The following is a 25,242-nucleotide window of genomic DNA, read 5'->3' as shown; positions in this document are numbered from 1 at the left end:
AATGCTTCCTTGCACACAAACAAACACATATGTGAAGGTATGTATTTAAATTCCTATAATATTGAACTTAACAAATTAAAACTCTCATACCCTAAACGAAACTTCAAGCAGGGGGAAATAAAAGGATCTTGGATGCTCCAGCTTTAGGGACTATCAAACTGACTGAAGCTCACATTTTCTTTGCTACTGCCTGTCACTATCATTAACACCCCTTGGGGTACCCCCTTTCTCCCTCTCTCTCTCTCTTGCTTCAGATCAGTAACTTAGATCAATTCATTTTTTTAAGTTACAAAAAATTCAGTAGGGGTCCTTTCAGGTCCCAATCATCCTGACACACATTCCCATTCTCTGTTGGTGGTCCCTGAGAGAAATCGATCTGCCACTGCGACCGGCGCAACTCAAACAAAATATTTTTGTATTAGTTTAGTTTGTTACAGATACAAACTCAAAATGAATATTGTAGCTTTGTTGGTTTTATCATTAGTCTGAGCTTTCCACCATTCCTTTGAACGTAGTGATGGGTCGCTCAGCTGCCGACATTGTTGTTTCATTTTGCTGATCAGCTTTTTATGCTTCCTGGTGAGGTGAAGGGACATTGTTCCTTCACCTCCCCATTCTGCAACGAACTCGAGTTTGGTTTTCTCGGCCATTTTGAGACTCAATGGCCTCACAGTAAACATGGACCCACAGTTCCCCCGAGACACACCCTCTCCCTCCACCTGAGTCTCTGGTTGAACACTCGGATTCGCCTTATTAGACCTTTGTTCTTGTCTGATGCGAACAACCAGGCAGTATCTTTCAAATGAAATATACTTACCAGATCATTGTTCCAACTTCACAGAGGTCCGGGCGAATCCTGCTGACTACGCCACTGAAGGGGAGCTACTACACTCTCCGATTCCGCGACAACCACACGAGACTCAGGCTTCTTTTAACCAGTTTATTTGAGCATATGCAAGGGAGCTGCTACCATTCCGTAAAATGGCGATCCAGCTCCCCGATCAATTACATGCCATTATTTTTTGTATTATTTTCTTATCATAATACATTTGAGTACATTTGAATACATCCAATCGGTAACCAACACACTGGTTCCATAGTATGTCTATCCTATTGAGTACTTAAACTTGTGATTTTGCTACCCAATTATTCTAAAGCATGTAGGCATAATTATACTATCCAATCAGAATTAAGGCATGTATACATGGGCCTTGATTCTTGCAACTCAAGACTACTTGTGCTTCATCAAACCCCCCTCTTTGTCCATTGTTAATCTTCCCATATCTAAGCTAAGACCATCTGCCCCTTTCCTATCTGTCAAAGAGCACACTTAATCTATTCTTGATGTCATGCTTTTTGTCTCCAGACTGACTCTCAAGGCTGTGCAAGGTTCATCTGGAAATCTTCAACTGCTAATATGCTTAGCAGCTATGTCTGCCTGGAGATTTAATGAGTTCTTACTATATTCTTCTTTTAATAAATTTAATTCCCCCCAACAACACCCTTATGAAGCACCTTGGATGTTTTATTATATGAAAAGTGCCCTATAGGCACAAATTGTTGTTGTTATGGAGAAATGACTGTAAGTGAGGGAGCAATGCTGGAATGCATGTAGGCACATTGAAAGATAGGGAGAATGCAAGGCAGCTGGAAAAAAACAACTGAGTATCAGCCGGACAAGAGACCCTGAAAGTTATAGGACATAAATATTCCCTAATAAAGGCAAAGAATATTTGATCCAAAGAAGTGCCTGTGATTATCTAAGATTTTCTGCTACCAGCCTTTTGAATTAGTTGACTTCACTCTACTGAGGCCAAAATGAGCTCTTTCTCAACCCATTAAATTCACCTGCTTAGCAATGCTCTCCTTGTTAATTAATTGGTGGTGACTTCTTTGATTGCATTTAGCTCGGTTATTCTCCTGTACTGGTCAGTTTGGTACTCATGCGAAGTCCTTTGCTCCGCTTAAGGATCTCAGAATCTTATTAATCAGCTTGATCCCTAATCAGCCTGATTAATGAGTTATTGCCCTCATCTCAAATCGTAGCTCTTAAATTCTATTTGCATTTTCCACTGCACCTGACTCTTTTAATCTATCTCTACTGTCTGATATCTGCCGCCACAGAATACCTTTTAAAAAGCACTCCCCTCATTTTTGCTCTCCAGTCCAAGGGCCTTGTTCATCCCTGATAGAACCTGATTCATCATCTATTGCCAAATCTAGCTGGACGAAAGAAAGAAACAAAAAAAAAATTTCATTTATATAGCATCTTTCATGGCCATAGGGTGTCCCAAAGCACTTTTATAGTCAATGAAGTACTATTAAAGTGTAGTCACTATTGCAATGTAGGAAACACAGCAGCCAATTTGAGCACAGAAACCTCCCATAAATAGAAATATGATAATGACCAAACAATGTCAATCTCTAATTAGTCTCTTTTGGCAAAAGTGCACTCATTGTGGAAGTCTTCCCAAAATATATTTTTTCTACCTCCAATAAAATCATTAATCTCTTTTTCCCCTTTCCCTTCCACCTTAACCTCTAACAATGGGATCAGTGCATGGATTTCTTCATTACGAAGATTAAGACCATTTGTAGCTACAGTTACCTCAATTGCTTCTCCCCTCACACTATGCTTACAAAGCCAGACCTGCCCAAATACCTAACCCACTCTAGCCCCGAATTCCCAACTCTATCTAGTTGCTTCCCAATCCCTCCCCACATTCTCTGAACTCATCTTGTTATTGAGGTTTGCCTGCAGCTCCCTCTTCCCTCAACCTGGCACCTAACTATATGATTTTCTTTTCTTGCCCCCTCCTGCTAACTGATATTGTAAATGGCTCCTTACCCTCAGAAAATGTCCCTTCTTCTTTTCAAAAAAATGCCATGATCATTGCACACCTCAAACATGAACAGCCCAAACTTCTAACATCACTAACACCCAATCTACAACCTTCCTGAACTCTTCCAAGGTTTGTGAACACAGCATCACCTCACAGATTCCAGCCCACCTCTCTCAAAACTCCCTCCCCTCTCCCCGTTCCCCAACAAATGGTTTCTCCTCCGGCCGCCAGGGTGTTCTACTGACCTATTAAGGCCATTAAGGGAGTAACTGATGTAATTGTTAACGCTGCCCATTCAACCTTATGGTTGGCGGGCAGGCAAAAAGGCCAAGCGGCCTTTACATTTTTTATGAAACCTCATCTATGAGCAGGATGAGGTTTCCTAAAGCTGTAATTAAATAAATAAATAAAATTTCCTACATATAAAAACATGACAGTCACATGAGGGGACAATTTTTAAACCCTTTATTTAATAATTTAAATAGCGACTCAATCTCCCTGAGGCACGGAGTTCAGATTGAAGTGCTCTTTCACGCGCATGCACAAAAGAGCGCTGGCCCCGACTCTCCCTCCTCATCCCGCCCACAAAGGTAGTGCTGAGCACCACCGCTCATGTCTTACGCTGGATGGGCCTTAACTGGCCCGCCCGTGTAAAACGGCGGCGATCAGCTCCGTGACCAATTCCCGCTGAGCCCGCCCGCCGCCTGAAAAATTCAGGCCTAAGTGTCACGGGACTGGCCTAACATATGTCACAGCACCACCTATAGGCATATTAGGTATTGCAGGTAAATATGGACACTATGGGATTTGGCAGCAAACAAGGTTGGCATTGGAATTTTCAAGGTAGCATACACTCTATTTAATACGTAATATATAATGGGGAGACAAGGGCATAATGGAAATGTCACTGGGCTGGTAATCCAGAGACCTCGGTTAATGCTCCAGGTACTACGGCTCAAATCCCACCACAGCAGCTGGTGGAATTTAAATGTAAATAAAATCTAGAATTGAGAGGTAGAGGAGAATCCTCTGTTGGCAGCAAGGGTTCTGCCTGCTGGCTAAAGAGCCGATGAAAGACCTGCACTGCCTCTTCTTTGGAAGGCCCTCCAGATCTTATGTGATCAGGCAGAAATGGAGAGACAGCAGGCCTTCCTCCAGAATCAAGACCCCAGAGATGGAAGCCTTGCCCACCAAGAGCTGCCAGCCAATTAGAGGTCAGCAGCTCTTGTGATTGTCAGTGCCACAGAGGAGACAGCACACTCCCAGAGTCCCAGGACCCAGGAGAAAGGTAAGTAAAGGGGGTTCAAAGAAACCTTGGCGAGTTGTTATAGTGCTTCGATCATGTAGATGGCACATCCCACTGCCATTGTGTACCGATGGTGGAGAAAGCGACTGCTATTGTCTTTCAAATCATTTTAAATGGCTGCCGCACTTGGCTGGACCCATTACATTACCCCGGCATTTAAAATTCATCTTAGACACGTTCAAGAATTGCCTCCTTTGAAATGTTCCTTTTACTTAGCCAATTGAGGTAGCTTGTCAAATTGTCTGCGGATTTTCTTCGCTGGGGATTTCCTAAGTCTTATTTCTATAGCCACACCAGAGTAAACCAACACGATCTGTTCATAAAATTTATGAGTCATAACCCACACAGTGACTACAATTATGTGTTGGCATAAGCCTACATCTAGCCTGTTTTAATGGTACTCTTAGGCACACGTAATGACAGATATACAACCTGCAATCAGGAGAGAGATTTTGTGCCGTGTGATATTGTTTAGGCTGCTTGTTAGCTTTGCGTGTGTGCAGCAATTGAACATATTGTTTATAACACACTTGCGATGTATAAAAATTGAATATTTAAATAAAGAAAAGGGGCAATATTTTGGCAAGCCAATTTTTACATAAATTGCTCAGCAATAACAGTCCTCCAAATCATAACAGAAGATTAAAAGTGCAAATGACATAACATTAAAATCAAAGACAAAGCAGTGCTATGTTGGCTCTGTTGTAGCTGAAACAATAGCAATGTTACTGGCTTTGTGGTTTATCACAGCAGCTACATATCCACCTATTTGCACGGAACCTTTATACCACAGGTAACCACAATATTGAAGTGAAGCTGGACAAGAGATTGGGTTCAGTAGCACTCATTTCTTGGGCACAAAAATCCTGTAAGAGATGTGAAATGGCATCTCGGTAAAGGAGTTAGCAGTCACATAGAGCAGGATCTCCCGGTCCTATCAGCAGTGGGAATCGTTGCGGATGTGAGGCCAAAAATCAGTTTCCCAATGTTCGGGATGAACTGTATGAATTCTGTTCTTGGGACTTTAAAGGTGGGTTCAGCTTCACAAAAAACAATGCTGGAATTAAGTTCCCCCTGCAAATTAAGTACCCACCAGCAAAAAATTAGAACGCTCACTTTTATAATGCTATATAAGTGGCGTGCACCTGGTAAGGTAGACTTCTTCCATGATTAATGACCTTTGTTGCCTTTGTCCTCTTTGGGGAGTGTCTGTAAATGCCGGCCTATGCTTGAAACTAGATGGTGGCAGTGTAAGTTGCATAGAGGTTGACCAAGGGAGGAAAGGTTCACGGGGAAGGGTGAAGCGGGGGCTGGGCAAAGGTAGAAGGGATAGTGCAGGCTGTCTACTGGCACCCAGACCTTCAACCCCATTAGGTAACAGTGGGGGCGGCGACTTTCTGCCTTTCTCTCTCCACGATCTGCAAGCTCATCACGGATGCATATTTGATGAGCTGACCAGCATGTGGTCAGCTATCCAAGCCCCCATCAGGAATCACTCCCACTTCTGTGTCCCTCCCTATCTCTGTAATCTCCTCCAGCTCCACAACCCTCTGACATACCTATGTTCATCTGCTTCTGGCCTCTTGTGTATCCCCAATTTTACTTGCTCTACCATTGGTGTCTGTGCCTTCTGTTGCCTAGGCCCTAAACTTTGGAGTTCCCGCTCCAAACCTCTCTGCCTTTCTCTATCTCTCTCCTCTTTCCAAGATGCTCATTAAAAGCTACCTCCTCAACAAAGCTTTGGGCATCGTCCCTAAGGTAGCCATAACTGAACCGGTGTCAAATTTTGTTCCCTCATACTCCTGTGAAGCTACTTAGGACATTCTATTATGTTAGAGGTGCTACATAAATTCAAATTGTTGTTGTTGATACCGTAATGCAATATCAGGAACTGCTACATTGTTAGTCATGCCACTTTTCAGTTGAAGCTTCTTCACCTGTCCTCTCCGGTAGATGAAAAACATCTCGTGGCACTATTTTTAAGAAGAGTCAGGGAGTTCCCCCAGTTTCTTGGCCAATATTTATCCCTCAATCAACATCACTAAAAATAAGTTCTCTGGTCATTATCTCACCACTATTTGTGAAACCCTGCTGTGTGAAGATTTCCTACCACATTTTCTATATTATATTAGTGCCTACATTTCAAAAATCCTTCAGTGGCTATAAAAGGTGTTTGGTATGGTCTGAGATAGTGAAATGCACTATATAAATGCAAAATCTCTGTCATTTTGTCATGTCCCACAGTCAAGTAATTGACCAATGCCCATTCTTTGGTCTTGTACATCAAGATGATAGTGAGAGACTGAAGGTGCCTGTGGCACTCTACCCCAGCATCGGTTATCATTTTCAGCAGATAATTCATTTAAAAAGAATGATGTCAGACATAACGATGATACATTAAAAATACCCTTTATAAAGCTTAACAGTTCTTTCAACACCTTACAACCTCAGCACTGACCCTGATTCACTTTAATTTCAAATGTTGTGACAATCGGTTTTCAAAGAAATTTATTCATCTGGTTTATTTTGTCTTGTTTAAAATATGTTTTTATTTAATACTTCTCACTGTGAATATGTTTGCTTCTTACTATCAGCATACTGTGTGCAGAACTGCTTCGAGCTTTTGTCATGTTTGGTCATACTTTGGTGCTTTTGTTGTGAACGAGGAGAGCAATCTCACTCTTATTCCCTTGAGATCGCTGGCCCATCATTCATGTGAAGTTTACAGTGGGGCACAAAACATTGTGTTTTACCCTTAAATGACCCAGTAAGGCATTCAGTTGCATCAAACCACTACAAAGTCTAAAAGGAATGAAAACAGACAGACCACCCAGCATCAACCGAGGCATTAGAATCGATAACAACAAACTTAGCCCTGTCGACCCTGCAAAGTCCTCCTTACTAACATTTTAGTTAGTGCCAAGATTGTCAAACATGGGCAAGGAAACCTCCTGCTGATTACCTCATACTGTCCTCTCAGCTGAAGAATTAGTGCTCCTCCATGTTGAACATCCCTTGAAGAAAGCACCGAGTGTGACAAGGGCGCAGAATATACTCTGGGTGGGGGACTTCAATGCCCATCACCAAGAATGGCTTGGTAGCACCATTACAGACCATACTGGCTGAGTCCTAAAGGACATAACTGCTAGACTGGGTCTGTGGCAAGTGGTGAGGGAACCAACAAGAGGGAAAAACATACTTGACCTCATCCTCACCAACCTGCCTGCCGCAGATGCATCTGTCCATGACAGTATCAGTCGGAGTGAAACTGCACAGTCCTTGTGAAGATGAAGTCTCGTCTTCACATTGAGGATACCCTCCATCGTGTTGTGTGGCACAACCACTGTGCTAAATGGGATAGATTTCGAACAGGTCTAGCAACACAAGACTGGGCACCATGAGATGCTGTGGGCCATCAGCAGCAGAATTATACTCAACCACAATCTGTAGCCTCATGGCCCGGCACATCCCCCACTCTACCATTACCACCAAGCGAGGGAATCAACCCTGCTTCAATGAAAAGTGCAGAAGGGCATGCCAGGAGCAGCACCAGGCATACCTAAAAATGAGGTGTAAACCTGGTGAAGCTATAACACAGGGCTACTTGCATGTCAAACAGCATGAGCGGCAAATGATAGACAGAGCTAAGGAAACCTCATCCCTCTCATGGATGATGTTTCCTAAAAAACGCGAAGGCCACTTGGGATTTTCGCCTGCCCGTCAACCTCAAGGTTGGACGGGCAGCGTTACTAATTATATGAATTACTTTCTTAATGGCCTTAATAGGCCCTTTACATATCAGCTGCGTGCCCGCCAAACAAAATATCGGGGGACTGCGCGATGATGTCGGGACGCACGTTCATTTTATGCATCGGCCCGCTCCTGCAAGCCGACTGAAAAATTCTGCCCCATGTAATTGTGTTCAACCAGAACCCTTGTCAGTCTCAATACCTTGCTTAGCATAGATAGCATAGAGACTGACCCCTTGAGGTCTACATCGAGACCCTCAACATATATGGTGGTAACAGACCATAATACACCATGACACTATCTAGGCTATTATACAAAATGTAGTCTCCCCTCAGCCTCCTCTTTTTCAAAGAATACAACCCCAGCCTGTCCAATCTTTCTTCATAGCTAAATTTTTCAGATCTGGCAACATACATACATATATACAAATTAGGAACAGGAGTAGGCCACTCGGCCCCTCGAGCCTGCTCCGCCATTCAATAAGATCATGGCTGATCTGATTGTAACCTCAATTCCACATTCCTACCTACTCCCGATAACCTTTCAAGGATCAAGGGTCATGCTTACCAAGAATCTATCTAGTTCTGCCTTAAAAATATTCAGAGACTCTGCTTGCGTCACCTTTTGAGGAAGAGAGTTCCAAAGACTCACAACCTTATGAGAGAAAAAATTTCTCCATCTCTGTCTTAAATGGGCGACCCTTTATTTTTAAACAATGACCCCTAGTTTTAGATTCTCCCACACGAGAAAACATCCCCTCCACATCCACCCTGTCAAGACCCCTCAGGATCTTATAGGTTTCATTCAATTCACCTCTTACTCTTCTAAACTCCAGTGGATATAAGCCTCACCTAGTAAACCTTCTCTGAACTACTTCCAACACATTTACATCCTCCCTTAAAAATGGAGACCAATACTGTACAAAATCCTCATAAATCTCCTCTGTACCTTTACTCTTGGCTATGAAACACTTTGAGGCACCCCAAAGACATGAAAAGGTGCTAGATAAATGTAAATTGTTTCGCCACGGGAGATCCATTGACAAATATTACTGAAATAAATTGAAGAGAATTTTCCCTATCTCAAAGGTTAGTTGAATGCTGTTGATGTTTATGCAAATGGTACAAAGTCAATAATGAGCAGCAAGCACAGATTTAATATTGATGAGTTATATTTAGCAGGTCTAGAGTACTCTAGAGATAGAGAACTCTTTCTTTGCTTTAGATAAGTTATCTCACCTAGGTTTAGCTGGGATGGTGGTGCTACGGATGAGAAGTTTGGGTGATTCTTGTTTCCAGTGTGCGTGGGGCAGGCAGTAGCAGGGAATATCTGCTCCCCTATCCCAGGCAGTTGGCAGGAGCCCATTCAATTTTTGAGGTCAGGCCTCATTTAACTGCTATAGCTGAACTGCCAACCGCACGCTTTCTGGGCAGCTCACAAATTGGACGTGCATGACATCTGGCAGGCTGGCAGCTCCCTGAAGTTGAGGTGCATTTTTTGAAGGTGAGCCCTGGTAAGTGAGATGTTGATGAAGAAGAAGATGCATAAAGTTATTAAGGACTTCCCATCCACTCTTTTCCTTAGCCGCTAGTGCAGCCATGGATGTGCTCATAGAGCTAGTAAGGAACAAAAATGGACGTTCTCTTCCCCTCAGATGGGCAACAAGATCCCCATCAAATTAACCAACAGTTAACAACCAAGCTGTTCAACGCCAGTAGCATTGTTCAGGGCAAAATTTGCATTGCAGGTAAAAATTTGAAGACCTGATCAGGAGTACTGTGGTCTCTCTGTCTCTGTAGTCTTGTACTTTAGCACCAACACTATTAGTGTTTCTCTCCCCCATTTCTCATGGCTCTCCTCTAATTACAACAGGGCATTTTACATCTACTTCTGCTTGCACTTGTATTCACACACTTAACACCTTCTATTTCCCTCACACCACTTCCCCTTTTAGCCACAGTTTCTGTTTCTTCCCCTATCATGTTAAGCTGCCTCACACATCTCCAAAATCCTTCAACAAGGTCCACATTAACTCTCTGCTGCTCTTCTTGCAGTGAAAGCTGCAACACACACAAAAAGCAGAGTGGGGCATCCCACTAGGCTTCAAACTGATAGCAAAAGAGGAGGCAGCCATTGAAGTAATTGAGAGAGCTTGCAGCATCGCCAGGAACCACACAGAGCAGTGAGTTTAAGCATTTCATTCAAATACAAAAATTGCTGTAAAAACTCAGCAGGTCTGACAGCATCTGTGGAGAGGAAGACAGGGTTACCGTTTCGAGTCCATATGACTCTTCATCAGAACTAAAGAGAAATAGAAACAAAAACAAAAATACCTGGAAAAACTCAGCAGGTCTGGCAGCATCGGTGGAGAGGAGCACAGTTGACGTTTCAAGTCCACATCTCCCGCGCACCCGCCCTCACACCTTCTCCTCCCTCCCAGAAACATGATAGAGTCCCCCTTGTCCTCACTTATCACCCCACCAGCCTCTGCATTCAAAGGATCATCCTCCGCCATTTCCGCCAACTCCAGCATGATGCCACCACCAAACACATCTTCCCTTCACCCCCCCGGTGGCATTCCGTAGGGATCGTTCCCTCCGTGACACCCTGGTCCACTCCTCCATCACCCCCTACACCTCAACCCCCTCCCATGGCACCTTCCCATGCAACCGCAGAAGATGCAACACCTGCCCCTTCACCTCCCCTCTCCTCACCGTCCAAGGGCCCAAACACTCCTTTCAAGTGAAGCAGCATTTCACTTGCACTTTCCTCAACTTAGTCTACTGCATTCGTTGCTCCCAATGCAGTTTCCTCTACATTGGAGAGACCAAACGCAGACTGGATGACCGCTTTGCAGAACACCTTCGGTCTGTCCACAAGCATTACCCAGACCTCCCTGTCGCTTGCCATTTCAACACTCCACCCTGCTCTCATGCCCACATGTCCGTCCCTGGCTTGCTGCATTGTTCCAGTGAAGCTCAACGCAAACTGGAGGAACAGCACCTCATCTTCCGACTAGGCACTTTACAGCCTTCAGGACTGAATATTGAGTTCAACAACTTTAGATCATGAACTCTCACCTCCATCCCCACCCTCTTTCCGATTTTTCCTCCTCCTTTTTGTTTTTTCCAATAATTTATATAGATTTTTTCTTTTCCCACCTATTTCCATTATTTTTAAATGTATTTCCATCCATTGTTTTATCTCCACCTTTTAGCCTATTTCGATCCCTTCCCCCCATCCTACCCCCATTAGGGTCACCTGTCACTTGCTCATCCTGCTTTCTACCCTTAATGTCACCATTAGCACATCCTTTAGCTAATATCACCACCGTCTACTCCCCTTTGACCTTTTGTCTATGACGTCTTTGGCAATCTCTCCTTTGCCTCCTACTATCACTGGCCCTTTATCCAGCTCCACCTTTCCCACCCCACTTAAACAGCTTATATTTCAGCACATTTCTATTTCTCTTTAGTTCTGACGAAGAGTCATATGGACTTGAAACGTTAACCCTGTCTTCCTCTCCACAGATGCTGTCAGACCTGCTGAGTTTTTCCAGCAATTTTTGTTTATGTTTCAGATTTCCAGCATCTGCGGTATTTTGCTTTTATTTAAGCATTTCATTTCCTTTTTCCTTTCTGCTTCAGTCTCTCCCTCAGTAGTGAGCGACCCCACACACACACACACACACACACACAACATTGCTTTGCCACGCATCTGCCTCTGCTTATTCTTGCCATTACTTACTGACTCTTGTTGTTATGTCAATTTTCTAGGTCCTTCAGACTACTCAGAGTCCTGCAGCCACACAGATGAGGGGGAGAAACTTCCAAAAGATGCACCCTCACACGTTCTTACCTTTCCATGTATCAGCACAAAAATCAGCACCCTGTGTGCTATCAATAGTAAGTTAGTGGAATCAGCTGGGTGTCACTGAGCACAAAGAGAACAGGTGCAGGTGGAATGAACCAGCCCACAAAAACGTGCTCCTGTTCTAGCTCTGCTGAAGAGGACAGTGATGAAGACATGAGAGCCCAGATTAATCAGAAGAATTGTGTTCTATGGACCAGCAAGTGCTAAATGCATTAGAATATCTATGTAGGAACATTTTCAGTATTTCAGAGAGAAGAAAAATGTCCACTAACCACTCGTGTGGAATTCAACATGCACAGCGCCATCACTCTGCACTCTACCATAAAGCATGTGATAACTTTGGTGGATGCTGTCTTACAGGATTCGCTTACAGTAGGGTCAGATCAGAGGTTACAATTTTAAAAATCTCACACCTGATCCCAACCTGCCCATTTCCTGGGCAGGATTAGTTGGGGGTGGGGGGCCTGATTATGTTGGGCGTTTAAATATTTTAATGAGAATGGCAGCCTCTGATTGAATGCATTTTACAGGTTTAACTGCCACTGTCCGAATTTCACAGGGAAACCCAGCAGCTTAAGTAAGGTGAGGACAGCATCAGAAAGAGATTTCACAGCATTGCTCATGGGCCAGGAGGAGCAGTAGCACTTGCCCCAACCCCCACACCCGGCCCTCCAAGCAAGTCTCTGCTTTTGAGAGCCACAAAACAAAGAACTCCATGGTCAAAGATCTGTGGTCAGGGATTCAGGGATCAGACATTCCATAGGATCGGGATCGAGACCCCCCTGTTCCCTCCCCCCCCTCCTTGAGATTGGACCCATGAGTTTGTGAATTGGACCTATCTAGTCCTGCAGTCTGATCCAGAATGCTGACTCCTGACCGGGCAACTTGTCAGGGCCAAATAACATATACCGCAGTGTTAAAATTGCAACATTGCACAGATACACGGATTTCCAGTTTCCCATCCAAAACTCCAACAATCACCAATGTAACCCACCCCAGTGAATAGGCCAGCATCTCTCAGGGGTATCCATAGGTGTGGGGACATGAGGACTGGCATCAATAAGAGTGCAGTAGATTACAAACTCTACAGCCGGAAATCAGCTCCAATAAAATGTTCAAAATTCAACTTCCTGTAGCTAAGCACGTGTTAATGCACTTCAGTTTCTTTTTAATAATTGCAATATATTTTGGCTCTTATTTCTAGCAGAAGAAAATTAATCTGAGTGGGTCAAAAGAGTAATGCAGACTATGAATTCCAGTTGGTGATCATTTAGCACATTTAAATGACATTCCCCTGTCTGCTCTTTCAGCAGAAGCATTAATCCATTTATTTGCAAAGGGCTTAGGTTTCAGAAGCGAAAATATTTGAAGCGCAAAGCAGGCTGATTAGCATCTATAGAAGAAAAATAAAGAAAAGCTTGTATCTCTATACATCACCTTTTTCAACCTCAGGATATCCCATGTGTTTAAAACTAATGAGGTACTTTTGGAACGAAAACAGAAAGTGCTGGAAATATTCAGCAAGACTGGCAGCATCTGTGGAAAGTTAATGTTTCAGGTCAATCAGCGTTCATCAGAAGTGGAACAGCTTTTGAAATGAATTCCTCGTTGTAATGTGGGAATCGCGGTAATCAACTTGCCCACAGCAATCTCCCACAAACAGCAATGTAGACTGGTAGCAGGTAGACTGTTTTCAGCTGTTGGTTGAGGGGTAAATTTTGGTCAGCGCACCAGGGAGATACCCCCTACCCTTCTGCGAAATACTGCTGTGGGATCTTTCACCTCCACTTGAGAGACTGATGCAACTGAACCACGGATGGCATGACTGCTCAAGTTTTGAATGTGAACCTTTATCGTAACTTGATCCCAAATGACCCTTCTAAACTGCTTAAAAATGAAGCTGCTTAATAAAACAATTACATCAGCTGAAACGCTGTGTTGTCATAGGATCCTGAACAGGGACTGATATGAGGCAAGTGTGCAGGTTTTCTCTCGTGAATTTAGTGTAGTGGTGGTTAGGATATTGCAGGTGGGTTATGTGGAAGGTTTCAGTTCACAAGTAAACGCAACATGTCAGCTGGCACTAGATTCTCAGTAAAAGGAACCGAATCCTGTGAAAAAATATAAAAGTACCTGCAACTAGTATTATTTTCGAATTCACTACATCTGTCAATCCTTGAGAAAAAGTTATTTTTCACTTGCAAGTCAAGTCTAGAGCATGGGATCCAGTTAGTAGGTTCAGGAAACTCTACTCACAATGAATGGTGTGGGGAAAACAGTATGCAGTTAAATGCTACTAAAATTAAGGCCATGCGAGTAGACTTCGGTAGACATGAACACATGCGCCTTGGCACAAAATTAACACGGGGGAAAACCTTGCAAATCTTGGGTATACATATTCAAGTTGTACTTGTGGCCAAGTGGACAGAATTCTTTAAAAAAAACGTAAATAACAGGTTCACTCTCAGATTCCTCATGCCTTTCAGACTCCCTGACTGTGACCAGTTATTGATCTACACTGGCTACATCCATCCCTTGGTCAAATATGTTGCGCTGGTTTGGCACCCTGTGCTTACGCCCATGCAAATTTTCCAGATTGAAAGAATACAGAAGTGTGCACTAAGACTGATACTAGGCCCTTAGTACTAGTTGTAGGACAATGCCTTTCATGTCACAAAACGCGAAACTCTACAAACAAGAAAAGTTAATATTTGTACGAAGTTCAGAAAATCCCTATATGCAACCTACCCATTTTCAGAACTGATTACCCACCACCATGCCCAGAGTCATCAAGGCAACTCAGGCGTTCAACTAATTTCATTCCTGTAAGATGTAGGACGGAAAGGTACCATGCAATCCTATTCCTTACATGGTTTGGGTCCTCAATTAAGTACTTAAATTATGAAATTTGTATGTACTTCAGAGCCTGTAATGTAGGAATGGTGTATTAGTTTGTAATTTTAATTCAACATTATCCTTCCTTTAATATTCTGTCTGCCACTTACTGCAGCATTTGTTTTTCTACTTTTGTTACTACATGATTGTTACATTTTTTGCATATTTTTAGCCTGATTACTTAGTGTTACGATGCAATTTTTTAAAGAACAATACTAACCTTGGACAGAGTTTAAAGACTTTTCAAAATGGACTCTGATGGTCGCCTGACTTTCTCCTTGTGGATTCAGGCTGAAACCCCTTCAGCCAGACAAAGAGGAGACATCCTCAGACATATATATAAAAAGGACATTGAATTTCAATGAGTATTCAAAAAGAGTAAACAGAAAACTCATCAACTTAATGGCGTCCCTTCAAACACAACGATGCTAACTGATAAGCCACTGTAAGGTGTGAAAAGCCTTGGCCCTTTTGCACATGGGAGGTGGTGAAAAGAATTCAAAACTGTAGTTGAATTACCATTTGCCTTATATGAAACAATGACTCAGCATGATAGCAGCCATAAAAACAAAAAGCTAAAAGCTACTGCGAATGCTGGAAATCCAAAACAAAAACAGAATTACCTGGAAAAACTCAGCAGGTCTGGCAGCATCGGTGGAGAAGAAAACAGTCGACGTTTCGAGTCCTCACGACCCTTCGGCAGAACTGCCGAAGATAGCAGCCACCTTTGCTTCAAGCTCAGGCAGGGCAAGACGCCTACAATGGAGAACCACCTTAAAGAACCATCTAAAAACATCTTCAGAGGAATAAGTAAAAGCTTTGCACTGGGAGAGAGGGGCTATCAAGCACAGCCATCCAACTGCTGTAATGAACCAAGCTAAAAAAGCCACACCACAGTTCCATGAAAGAGAACTATAAGAAACTCCTCTATCACCCCTACTTGGTTCCATCTTCCAAGATTACCTGAGAAAACCAATCTCCTGCAGTTCGACTACAGGAGCCATCACAGCTCTATGTAACTGCAGCAAAGCATCCTTACTCCCCACGCAATGAAGGCCAACACTGCTTGCTGCACCTGTATGCTCGCTTTTAGTGACTCATGAACAAGGACAGGTACCTTTGGACATCAACACTTCCCAACCTCTCACCATTTAAGAAATATTCTGTCTTTCTGTTTTTTCTCTGCCAAAGTGAATAACTTCAGACTTATTCACATTATATTCCATCTGCTATGTTCTAGCCCATTCACTTAGCCTGTCCAAGTCCCCTTGAAGCCTCCTTGCATCCTCCTCAACTTACATTCTCACCCAGTTTTTTGTCATCAGCAAATTTGGAAATATTACAATTGGTTCCCACATCATAGTCATTTATAAAGATTGTGAACAGCTGTGAACCTAATACTGATCCTTGCAGTGCTCTACGAGTAACGGCCTGCTGTCCTGAGAATGATCTGTTTATTCCTATTTTCTGGTTTGTCTGTTAACCAATTCTCAACCTATACTAGTTTATTTCCCTCAACTCTAAGTGCTCTAATTTTATTTACTAACCTCCTGTGCAGGACCTTATCAAAAGCCTTCTGAAAATCCATATACACCACATACACCTTTATCTATGCCACAAGTAACTTCCTCAAACAACTCCATCAAGTTTGTCAAAATGATTTTCCTTTCAAAGATCCATGCTGATTCTGGCCAATTTTACCATTCCTTTCTAAATGTCCAGTTATCACATCCTTTATAATAGATTCTAACATTTACCATACTACTGACATCAAATTAACAGGTCTGTAGTTCTCTATTCTCCCTCTTCCTCCCTTCTTAAATAGTGGGGTTACATTTGCTACTTTCCAGTCCACATTAACCTTTTCAAAATCTATAGAATTTTGAAAGGTAACCACCAATGCATCCACTATCTCTCTAGCCACATCCTCAACACTCTGGGATGAAGCTCATCTGGTCCAAGGGAATTATTAACGTTCAACTCAGTTAACTTTCAAGTACTACTTCTTCTAATACTAATTTCTTTTAGTTCCTCAATTTCACAAGACTCTTGGTCACTTGGTATTTCTAGGAGATTTCTTGTATCTTCTTCTGTGAAGACAGGCACAAAGTAACTGTTTAGTTTCTCAAACAAAAACAGAATTACCTGGAAAAACTCAGCAGGTCTGGCAGCATCGGTGGAGAAGAAAAGAGTTGACGTTTCGAGTCCAACATGACCCTTCAACAGAACTGAAGTATAGTTAGGAGAGGGGTGAAATATAAGCTGGTTTAAGGTGGGGGGCGGGGGGAGAGAAGTTGAGGGTGGGGTGGTTGTGGGGACAAGCAAGCAGTGATAGGAGCAGATAATCAAAAGATGTCACAGACAAAAGGATCAAAGAGGTGTTGAAGGTGGTGATATTATCTAAGAAAAGTGCTAATTAAAATGGATGGCAGGACACTCAAGGTACAAGGTTTAGTTTCTCCACTATTTCCCTGTTCTCCACTATAAATTCTCCTGTCCCTGCCTGTAATGGGCCCACATTCGTCTGAGCTAATCTTCTCCCTTTCTCATACCTAAAGAAGCTTTTACAATCCACCTTTATGTTCCGCGCTAGTATTCTCTTTTCCCTTTCTTAGTCAGTTTCTTGGTCCTCCTTTGCTGGATTCTAAATTGCTTCCAATGCTTGGGTTTACTACTTTTTCTGGCAACCTTATAAGCCACTTTATTTGATCTAATGCAATCTTTAACTTCTTTCGTTAACCATGGTTGATTTACCTTACCCTTTGGGTGTTGGTGCTTTAGAGGAATGTATATCTGTTGCAGACCATGTAGATTTCTTTAAATATTAGCCATTGTACTGTAGAAGTAACCTAACCTCACCCAAGGGTAAGAAGTATACGTCCACATATAAATACATTGTTCATGGGCAACTTTGGGGAAACAGCTTTTAAAGCATCCATGACATTAGTCTATGTATGAATTTTCCGATGCAAGTGTTACAATTATAAGATTGTTATGTTTTGATTTAAGATAAAATGAAGGGGCTCGTGTACATGTTCTAAAGCCTGCCTCACAATAAGTCTGCATGGGTTGATTGTTAGAGATCAAAGGAGGGCTTGCATTATTTTATTAGGAAGAAAATTCTTTCGAGTTATCAACAGTCACAGATTGCAACTCTTTTGAGTACAGTCACAGTTCTTGGTTTCCGGGAGTGGGACATGAACCTACAACCTTCTGATTCAAAGGCGAGGGTGCTATGGACTGAGCCACAGCTGACACCAGGTGCACAGCACTTTTTGTTTACAGACAATGGTAGCAGCCTGTGGCTGAGAGTCTCCAAAGCCCCAGAAAAGTGATTAGAATGTTGGGTTGTAAACAGCTGTGCTTTAAACTGTCCATTTAGTTCCAAGATGAAAGAAATTTGGGCTCTCAAGGATAGCTAATAAGCATTTCTACCTCGAAATAAAGCCCATGTGATTCACATTGCCTTGGGGAAGGATGTAAATGGAAGTCATTTTTGAGACCAGGTTATAGGCTTCCCAGCCAATGAATATCACAGACAGATAGCAGCTCTGCGTGGTCAGCAGAGAGAAGAGGCTGCTTGGCTTTGCAAGCTACCACAGCTGGATGCAGGAGGGTGATGGCCCCTAGTCAAAGAGCTGCAACCCACGGTCTAAAGATTCCAGGAAAATCATCCAAGTGTGGCCAGAGAATAGTAATTAGGATAGATTTTAGTGCTGGTGGTAGATTTAGTGAACACTCTGAAAACTAAGGGAAGCAGCTGGAGGAAAAGGTGAAACAGGTAAATGGGAATTCATTAGAAGCTGGGAGCAACTGTAGACTGTTTGTTATAAGGGCTGTAATTCTGTCGAGAGTGTGATGTGTGATAAGTATAAATGGGGAACATTCATTTCCATAGTTCAAAGTGTAAGCCTACAAAAATAGGTTTAGAGTTACAGTAAAAGTCTTAAACCGTGATACTTGATATATCATTCTTCTCAGCTATGAAATAGAATTTCAAATTTCTTTTTTAAATGCAGCAGTCTTTACAGGGATCATGTAATTCAGCCTTCAGGCTGCAAATGTATTTCTTGAATAAAATACCATCATTATGAAATTATAGCTACCTGTAAAATGCACCAAATAGAGTGACAAAAATCAAAATCTTCTGGGGTGCTGGGAAAAATCTACAAATCAAACCACAACTCGACATTGAATCTTGTTTTCAACACACACATCCCTGTCAGTAGGTTCTCAATTTGGTAAATTTGCAGATGACACAAAAATTGGCCACATAGTTGATAGTGAAGAGGATAGGTGTTGTTTCCAGAATGGTATCAGAGGTATATCAATTTTGTCCTTTAGTAAACTTTGGGTTTCTCTCCTGCACTTGAATTGATGAGATGTCAGATATACCTGCAGTTTAGATTCTATCACTCTCAATAGGAATTTTGTCTGATATCCTGACTGAAATCAGGCAGGTTAGGACTGGAAACAGTGGGAAAATGGGAGGGTGATGCTGACTAGTTGACTTCCCACAACCATAGAAATGTTACAGTGCAGAAAGAGGCCATTCAGCCCATTGTGTCAGCGCCAGCCATAAAAAGAGGAAAAAATAAGCTAGGCCCTCATTTCTAATCCCACTTTTCTGCACCTGGTCCTTGGTCTTGCAGGTCCTGGCACTTCAAGTGCAGGTCCACGTATTTTTTAAATGAGTTGAGCATTTCAGCCTCAACCATCAATTTAGGCAGTGAATTCCAGGTGCCTTGCACCCTCTGGGTGAAAAAGTTCTTCCATCAATCACCTTAAATCTAAGCCTCCTGGTCATTGACCAGTCAGCTAGGGGGAAAAGGTCTTTCCCGTCTACCCTATCTAGGCCCCTTATAATTTTGTACACCTCAATTCGGTCACCCATCAGCCTCCTCTGTTCTAAGGAAAACAACCCTAGCCTTTCCAATCTTCCCCTATAGCTGCAATTTTCAAGCCCTATCAATATTCTTGTAAACCTCCTATGTATTCTCTCCAGAGCAATTATGTCCTTCCTGTAATGTGGTGACCAGAACTGGTCAAAATTTCAGCTGTGGCCTAACTAGCATTTTATAAAGTTCCAGTGTTACATCCCTGCTTTTGTATTCTATACCTCATTAATAAAGGAAAGCATTCCATATGCTTTCTTTACCACCTTATCCACCTGTCCTGCCACCTTCAGGAACCTGTGGACATGCATTCCAAGGTCTCTCACTTCCTCAAACCCTCTCAATATCCTCCCATTTAATGAGTATTCCCTTGCTTTATTTTCCCTCCCCAACTGCATTACCTCACACTTCTCTGAATTGAATTCCATATTCCACTTTCCACCCGCTCAATACTTTGATATCATTCTGGAGACAACAGCTATCCTCTTCACTATCAACTACGCAGCCAATTTTTGTGTCATCTGCAAATTTCCCAATCATACCTCCCACGTTTAAGCCTAAATCATTAACATATATGACAAACAGCAAGGGCCCCAATACTGAGCCTTGTGGCACTCCACTGGAAACCACTTTGTACTCGCAAAAAACATCCATTGATCATTACCCTTTGTTTTCTGTCACTGAGCCAATTTTGGACCCAACTTGCCACCTTCCCTGTACCCCATGGGATCTCACTTTTCTGACCAGTCAGCCATGTGGGACCTTGTTAAATGCCTTGCTAATATCCATGTAGACAACATCCACTGCACAACCCTCATCAATCCTCCATGTTATTCCCTCAAAAATTTTTTATCAAGTTAGCAAGACACGATCTTCCTCTAGCAAAACCATGTTGCTATCCCTGATCAATCAGGGCCTAAGTGACAGTTTATCATGTCTCTCAGAATTGATTTCAATAATTTTCCCACCACCAAAGTCAAACTGACAGGCCTATAATTTTATGGCCTATCCCTTGCACCTTTTTTAAATATTGGTACATGTGCAGACCTCCAATCCTCTGGTGCCTCACCTGTATCCAGTGAAGATTGGAAAATGATTCTCAGAGCATCCACTATTTCCTCCATGGCTTCCTTTAACAACCTGGGGTAGAATCCATGCAGCCCTAGTGATTTATCAGCCTTCAAAGATGCCAATCCTTCCAGTATTTCCTCTCTCATTATGCTTATTGTATCCAAAATTTTGCATTCCTCCTCTTTAACTAGAATATCTGCATCATCCCTCTCCTTAGTGAGGACAGAGACAAAGTGTTCATTGACAACCCTGTCCACGTCTTCAGCATCACACAAGTTATCAATCACATCTCTGATAGACCTGACCCTTTCTTTAGCTATCCTCTTGCTCTTAATGTACTGGTAAAACATCTTTGGGTTTTCTTTGATTTTACCGGCCAACATTTTTTCATATCCTCTCTTTACTTTCCCAATTTCCTTTTCTACTTCACTGTACTCCTCGAGGCTTTCTACAGTATTAAGCTTTTTGTGACTGCCATAAGCTCTCTTTTTCTGCTTTATCTTACCTTGTATGCTTCTGGATAACCAGCGGGCTCTAGATTTGGCAGTACCACCCTTTTTCTTTGTAGGGCATGTCTACACTGTGCCCGTAGAATCTCGCTTTTGAGTACCTCCCACTGATTTGACAGTTTTCCTTTCTAGTAGCTGTATGCAGTCCATTTTCGCCAGCTGACCTCTCAGCTTTATAAAATTTGTCTTCCCCCAATTTAGAAATTTTACTACAGTTCTGTCTTTGTCCTTTTCCATAATAATGCTAAATCTAACTGCATTATGGTCACTATCTCCAAAATGGTCATCCACTTGCCCAGCTTCATTTCCTGAGACTAAATCTAGAATTGTGCCCCCTCTAATTGGGCTTGTTACATGCTGGCTGACAAAGTTGACCTTGATTTCCCTCCCCCTCACCCATCAGGAACACCATTGACTTCCCTTTCCCACATGCTGCGCAGGAATGCTATTTGAGGGCAAAGGGCAGTGCCTAGTTTCCTGACTTTTCTCCCTCCTGTTTATCTTTGTTACTACTGCGGCCTTTATAGAATTTGGTGGTAGGCTTGCTGTAGTGTGGTAATTGCTCTGATAAGGAGGAAGAGGGCCTAGTAGAGACCCAGTCTCTTACCATACCATCCCCCTGTGCTTAAACTTGTAAACTTTGGTCTCTCCCTATGCTGCTGCTCTTATAGTCTCCTGGGGTCTTATGCTGCGTAAGGTTACTTACTGCCACTGTTTCTGTTTCAACACTGCCAGGCTCCTTGGTGATGGGAATTCTACCAGGAACTCACCTTAAATAAAGATTTGCAATTACATTGTCCCTTTCGGGATCTCAGACCATCTCAACGAGTTTCACATCCAATTATGTACTTCTGCAGTGTTGTTGTAATGTAAGAACCAGGGTAGCCAATTTGTACATAGCAATGTCCCACAAAGAACAGTGTGATAATAGTCAGGTCATCTTATTGTTTGAGGAATAAATATGAATGAAAACACTGGGGAAACTCCACTGCTGTTCTTTTAGTACCATAGGATTTTTTGCATTCACCTAAGAGGGCAGATAGGACCTCAGTTTAACGTTTCATAGCAAACAAAGCTTGTCCTAGTAAATTGGGATGTGTTGTGGCAGACAATAGGCCCACCTCCTATTCACTTGTCAGGGAATTTATGCTGATGGTTGCTCTTTGGGATTCATATTTGTAATTTGCTTTCAAACTGTTGGCCTGCTTTTGCTAGTTTCTGAGATTGGATTGCACAACAATGCTCTCATTTAAAATCAGCCAATTCTCAGAATGGGTTTCCTCATATCTGGCAAACTATGGCATATATTTCATTCTTGCTGTCTTCTTTCCTGTCTTGTTCCGTCTTGTCCAAACTTGGCATTTCACACAGCCAGAACAGGAAGTTGCACAAAATGAGCAATTTTTTTCTTTTTATCCATACAAGATGTAAAAGCTCATACAGAGGAAACTGTATGCAAAATTATGGTGTTTCCTAACTTGTCAAATGATTCTTTCCATCTTTACACATTGTTCTTCTGTGTTCCATCTCAACCACATCCTCATCACCACAGCTTTACTTATTTCGAAAGCTCCTCTGTCTGGCTTTCAGAGCCCCACACTTTATAATCTGCCCAATGCTCCACTCATTGGCCAGAGACATGTGATAATTACAACTCCAGACATGACTAATTGCATTTCTGATCAAATAATAAAAAAAGAATAAATTCAATTCTATGAATTATATCAATATTCAAATTATGCAGTATTTGCATATGAACTTAAATACTTTTTTGTGAATTTGTCAAAGTGTTAAGTTGGGGAGCAGAGTGGGTGGAAATTTTTTTGATCATGTTTTTTCTTCCCTGGTTAACGAAGGGTGAGTAGATGTTTGTTAAGTAAATATGCAATACATTTACCAGTACAGGTACAATGTCTCAAATCTGGCTGTAGAAACACCAGAGTTGTCAAAAAAACTAGACATTTTAGAATGTGCCAGGCATCAATTTTAATTGAATAAAGTTGAAAAAAAAACTTAACTGGATAATTCGGCTAGGCATTGCATTGGGGAGGTGTGGCGTCGGACTAGTATCCCCTTCTCTGTTTGCATGCACTCTGAACGACCCTTGACTCCACCCGACCCAGCTTGGCCCAAACCACCCCACCCGAAATCCAGCAAGATCCGAAATCTGGCATGGCCCGGGTCCCAAGGTTGCCGGTTTTGAGACACGGTACCTGTATTGTGTGAACATATGTAAGATGTGTTCTACTAAAATTAATGCATGTGGCTATAACATTGTTGATTAATCATGGTGGTGTTGATGACAATTTGCATTAGGAAAACTGCTAGATAATCTGAAACGTATCCAACATCTTGCACTCAGACAAGTTTCATACTAATACCACTAACAGTCCACATTGAACTTTTTGCTCTTCATCTCCTTCGCAGTGATATTTAAAAGGTTCAAAGCTGGATTTTTGCTCTGAGCTTTTTAAACTAAATTATTTTAAGTCCTTTTCCTTTTCTCTATCTACACCCCACCCAATTCATTCCAACAACAATAACTTAAATATATCCATGTTCTTAGGCATTCATAAATGAACATGGGCTCCTCTGACAAGGTCAGCATTTAACACTCAGCCCTAATTGTTCTCGAGAAGGTAGTGGTGAGCTGCCTTCCTGAACCACTGCAGTTTGTGTGGTGAAGCTACTCCCACAATGCTGTTGGGAATTCTAAGATTTTGACCCAGTGGACATTGTAAGTAGTGAAATGTTCCATAGCATCTCACAGGAGAGTTATCACTGAACGACATATGAAGATTTTAGCAAATTGCAATGACTGGAAATTCTGAAATAAATCAGAAAAAGCTGTAAATCAATGTTCAGTACAGATGCTGCCTGACCTGCTGACTATTTCCAGCATTTTTTGTTTATATTTAAGTAGCTATTAAGGCAGGGGAGCTAAGTCAAAGAGAGCTCTCTTCAAGGAGGACAGTAGAGCGGCTGAGAGATTTAGGTAGTTAACTTCACAGACTAGGGTCTAGCCAGCTAAAGGTATGGCAGTCAATTGTGGAATCTTAAAAATTGGGAATATGCAGTATCAGAATTGGAGGAGCATTTAGATCTCAGAACTATCCCTAGAATCACAGAATGGTTACAACACAGAAGGATGCCATTCAGCCATTATGCCTGTGCTGACTCACTGAAGGAGCAATTCACCTAGTGCCATTGCCTGCTTTCTCCCCATAGCCCTGTACATTCTTCCTTTTCTGATAGTATTCCAATTCCCTCTTGAATGCCTCAATTGAATCTGCCTCCACCACAATTTCAGGCAGTGCATTCAAGACCCTAACCACTCGCTGTGTGAAAAAGATATTCCTCATGTCACCAATGCTTCTTTTGCCAATTACCTTAAACCTGTGCCAGCTGGTTCTTGATCTTTCCATCAATGGGAGCAGTTTCTCCCTGCCTAAGCTGTCCAGACCCTACATGATTTTGAATACTTCTTTCAAATTTCCTCTCAACCTTCTCTTCTCCAAGGAAACCAATCCCAACTTCTCCAACCGTTTAACATAACTGAATTTCCTCATGAATCTTTTCTGCACCCTCTCTAATGCCTTCAAATCCTTCCTAGAACCTAGAACTGGACATAATACAAGTTGAGGCCAAACCAGCATTTCATACAAGGTTAACATACCTTCCTTGCTGTTATTTTCTATGCCTCTATTAATAAAGCCAAGGATGCTGTATGCTTTATTAAAGGTGCTCTAAACCAGTCCTGCCAGCTTCAATGATTTACGAACTTGTACATCCAGGTCCCTCAGCTCCTGCAGCCTCTTTTGAGTTGGAACTTTCATTTTATATTGTCTCTCCACATTCCTTGTACCAAAATGAATCACTCCACACTTCTCTGCATTAAATTTCACATGCTACTTGCCTGCCCATTCCGCCAACCTGTCTATGTTCTTTTGAAGTTCTACACTATTCTCCTCACAGTTCACAATGCTTCCAAGTTTTGCATCATCCTCAAATTTTGCAAGTGTGTCCTGTACACCAAGGTCGAGGTCATTAATACATAATCAAGAAGAGCAAGGGTCCAAATACTGATCCCTGGGGATCTC

Source organism: Cetorhinus maximus, chromosome 8 (assembly GCF_964194155.1).
Source record: "Cetorhinus maximus chromosome 8, sCetMax3.hap1.1, whole genome shotgun sequence".
In the NCBI taxonomy this organism is placed as follows: domain Eukaryota; kingdom Metazoa; phylum Chordata; class Chondrichthyes; order Lamniformes; family Cetorhinidae; genus Cetorhinus; species Cetorhinus maximus.
This window is presented reverse-complemented; position numbering follows the sequence as displayed.